This window comes from Crocuta crocuta, unplaced genomic scaffold (genome assembly GCF_008692635.1).
Source record: "Crocuta crocuta isolate KB4526 unplaced genomic scaffold, BGI_CrCroc_1.0 scaffold334, whole genome shotgun sequence".
Classification (NCBI taxonomy): Eukaryota; Metazoa; Chordata; class Mammalia; order Carnivora; family Hyaenidae; genus Crocuta; species Crocuta crocuta.
In genome coordinates this window covers 2,924,743-2,928,282 of record NW_027533260.1, presented here as the reverse complement: position 1 = coordinate 2,928,282, position 3,540 = coordinate 2,924,743, and the positions used below count along the sequence as shown (strand labels likewise).

At 52.9% G+C, this 3,540-nt stretch overlaps 1 protein-coding gene across 1 annotated transcript in view; it reads left to right on the top strand.

Annotated features, from left to right (window-relative positions):
* Positions 1–3,540, top strand: part of SULT2B1 (sulfotransferase family 2B member 1) — a 41,341-nt gene that overhangs the window by 29,264 nt on the left and 8,537 nt on the right. The gene's annotated exons all lie outside the window — the stretch shown is intronic.

Sequence of the window (3,540 nt, the reverse complement as noted above, 5' to 3'; positions counted from 1 at the left end):
CAGAAGGACGCACCCAGGGGAAGGAAAAGGCAAGAGACTGGGAAGGGCCTGGATCTGCTGGGAGCCTGCATGAGCGCGGGCGGGCGCACCGACGGGCCCCTCCGCCAGGTGTCGCNAGAAGGACGCACCCAGGGGAAGGAAAAGGCAAGAGACTGGGAAGGGCCTGGATCTGCTGGGAGCCTGCATGAGCGCGGGCGGGCGCACCGACGGGCCCCTCCGCCAGGTGTCGCTCTTTCGCCCCCACAACCACGTGCGCTCTCCTGCCCTCAGGGAAGCCTTCCCGGACCCGCGGGCTAAAGCACCTGTCCCCACGCTGTCCCTCCCTCTCTCTATCCCCTCAACTAGGCTCTACTTTTCTTCTTGGCACCTGTCACACCGGCCACTAGACTGCGTTTGTGTTTGTTGATGTTTCCCCTGGTTGCCAACCCCCACCCCCCCAACATGAGCTCTTTGGGGGCAGATAGCTCTTTGGCCGCTGTCACCTTGGAGCCTAAAACTGTGCCTGGCGCACATTCAGTAAATATTTGCGGAAGGAACTGAGGCGGGGAGGGAGGGAGGATCTTCGTTTTCTCCATTCCTCCCTGGAACGGTGCTTATTACCTGCCATGTGTGGAGACACGGCTGTGAACAGGGGAGACACTGGCCAGCTTGTTGGGAGAGACAGGCTTTGTGTAACCACGCACTCATCTCTTTTACTATATAATCAGAGTTGGGATGGGCAACCTCAAGGAAAGGTGCGGGGAGCACTGAATGTAGGTAACAAGAGACCATCTAGGGGATGAGCGCAGGCTTTGTGGGGGAGAAGATGTACATGCCGAGCGAGATCTAAAACCTGCAGAGGCGTTTGGGTGGGAAAGCGTGTCCTTGACGACAGGGGGAATGGCACACGCAAAGGCCCTGGGGTCAGTGGAGGCTTGATGGGATTGAGAGAACAAGAGAAGATCAGTGAGGCTGTGGTGCGGGGGGCAATGTAAGAGGCTGGGGATGAGGTAGGGGACACACAGGCTCATGAAGCATCCCTTTGGGGCGAGAGAAGGGACAGACTTCGGCGCCTCCTTCTCTAGAATGATGGGGATCGACTACTTCATTTCTTTGTCAAGATGTGCTTGAAATTTTTCAAAATATGATTCTCAGATGGAGTTCTGTGAGGGGTACTTTTTGAGATATAATTCACATGGCATATGGTTTACCCATTTTATTTTATTTTACATTTTTAAAAATGTTTATTTTCGAAAGAGGAGAGAGCATGAGAATGAGAATCTGAAGCAGGCTCCAGGCTCTGAGCCATCAGCTCAGAGGGCTCGAACTCACGAACCATGAGATCACGACCTGAGCCGAAGTCAGACACTTAACCGACTGAGCCCCCCAAGCGCACCTTGGACTTCACACTTCAATCTTTGATTCATTTGAAGACACTTTTAATATATGGGATGAGGTATAGATGCAGATCCTATGCCCTTGGATGTCCAATGATTCCAGCTTCTTTCTTTAATTGGAAATGTATTCATTTCTTTTTTCTTCCTTTTTTATTTCCTTCTCGAGAACTAAAGCATCCATAGTTCAAAAGTTCAAGAGCTACGAAGGGTTTGCACTGAGAGATCTCCCCCCCCGCCCCGTGGTCCCCAGGAGCCTCTGTGTATCCTTCCAGAAATGGCGCCCACAAGCAGAAATGTACAGAAATATAGTTTCATGTTTTCCCACCAAAGTTAGCACACTATCCATACCATTCTGCATCGTGGTCTTGTTTATATTTTTGCTTTCTTGGGGCGCCTGGAGGGCTCAGTCGGTTGGGGCATCCGACTTCGGCTCAGGGCATGATCTCGGGGTTCCTGGGTTCGAGCCCCGCATCGGGCTCTGTGCTGACAGCTGGGAGCCTGGGACCTGCTTCAGACTGTTTCCTCTCTCTCTGCNAAAGTCGGACGCTTAACCGACTAAGCCACCCAGGCGCCCCGGATGTATAGGAATTCTTGTTCAAACAGTTCCTTACTGAGTAGTGGTTACTAGTTTTCAACCCTTTGCCTTTTTACACAATGTAAACTCTGTACACAATATAAGCCTTATATACAGTGCAGCAAGGAGTGCATAGAGCATTAGCACACACATGCGTTGATCTGTAGGAAGAAGTCTCCTCGATATGGAATTGCAATTTTATGTATCTGCTATTTTAGAGAGAGCACGGGTGAACTGGTAAGAAGGGTAAGAAGAAGAGAGGGAGAGAGATTTATTTTTTAGGTTTATTTATTTTGGTAGAGAGAGAGAATGCAGGGGAGGGGCAGAGGGAGAAGAGGAGAGAGAGCGAGCCCAGAGCAAGGTCTGTACTGTCAGGGAGGAACCTGACGCGGGGCTCGAACTCACGCACCGTGAGATCATGACCTGAGCCGAGATCAAGAGTCGGGCGCTTAACCGAGTCACCCAGGCGCCCCTGAACTGTACCCTTTAAAATGGTTACATTGGTAAGTTTTATGTTACGTGTCTTGTACCAAAAAAAGAACTCATTAACAAGTGGCGGAGAGTTAAACTCCCAAGGGGCAAAGAGGGACCCGGGGGTACAGAAGAGCCCATACAGGGATGAGCCACCCCCCCACCCCGGGGCTGGAGCAGGGCCCCCGAGGAAATGTGCTGGGGGGCGGGGGAGGGAGGAAGCGTCACTGAGTGTCCCTGGCCCCGCTGGCCTCTGTGCGTCGCGAGAGCCATCAGGGCGGAGCCCAGAACCAGGAACAGAACCCCGTCCTCCTGCGGGTTCCTCGGGCGCCCTCTACTGGCAGAGTCTAGCAAGCCGCCGAAGGAGCACTGTTTACAGGGTCCCGCTCCTTGTAACGAAGCCTGGGTTGGGGGGCGAGAGGCAATACATCAAGAACCGGCGCAGGGTGATTGTTCGAATCCAGGGAAAGAGCGGGGCGCCTCGCTGGCTCAGACGGTGGAGCATGCGATTCTTTGATCTGGGCTCGTGGGTTTGAGCCCCACGTTGGTGACGGAGATTACTTAACACACACACACACACACACACACACACACACACACACAGAGAACTCAGGGCAATATAATACTAATGACAGGTGATTGTGATTATTATGATTATTATTATTACTATTATTTCTCATCTGACTTGCCTATATCCTCGAGAATCCGGACCTGTGAACTGGGTCATTGATGAGATATCTTCCTGCTACGTGACACCTGGGTGTCCCCACAGAGATCAAGGGGTTCCCCCTAAGACGGGGCAGTGAGGAGAGCTGAGATGTTAAGTCCAGATGCCTGGACTTCACTGCAGCCCCCTCTGTGTGTTAACACAATCCTTCTGTCCTCATACGTGAGCGTTGGAATCTCAGAATCGAACCCTGTTAGAAGCTTCTCTGTCATTTCTTTAAGCTCCAGTTGGTGGAGGCATGGAGGAAAGTTGGGGGAAATCCAGGCTGTCTCAGGCATTCTGGCTCCTTCCATGTCATGGCTCCGCCATCCCAGGGAGCCCCAGTTTCCACTGGCGTCCCCACATCCAGCCAGCAGAGAGGGAAGGAGACCGGGGCGGGGGGGGGGGGGGGG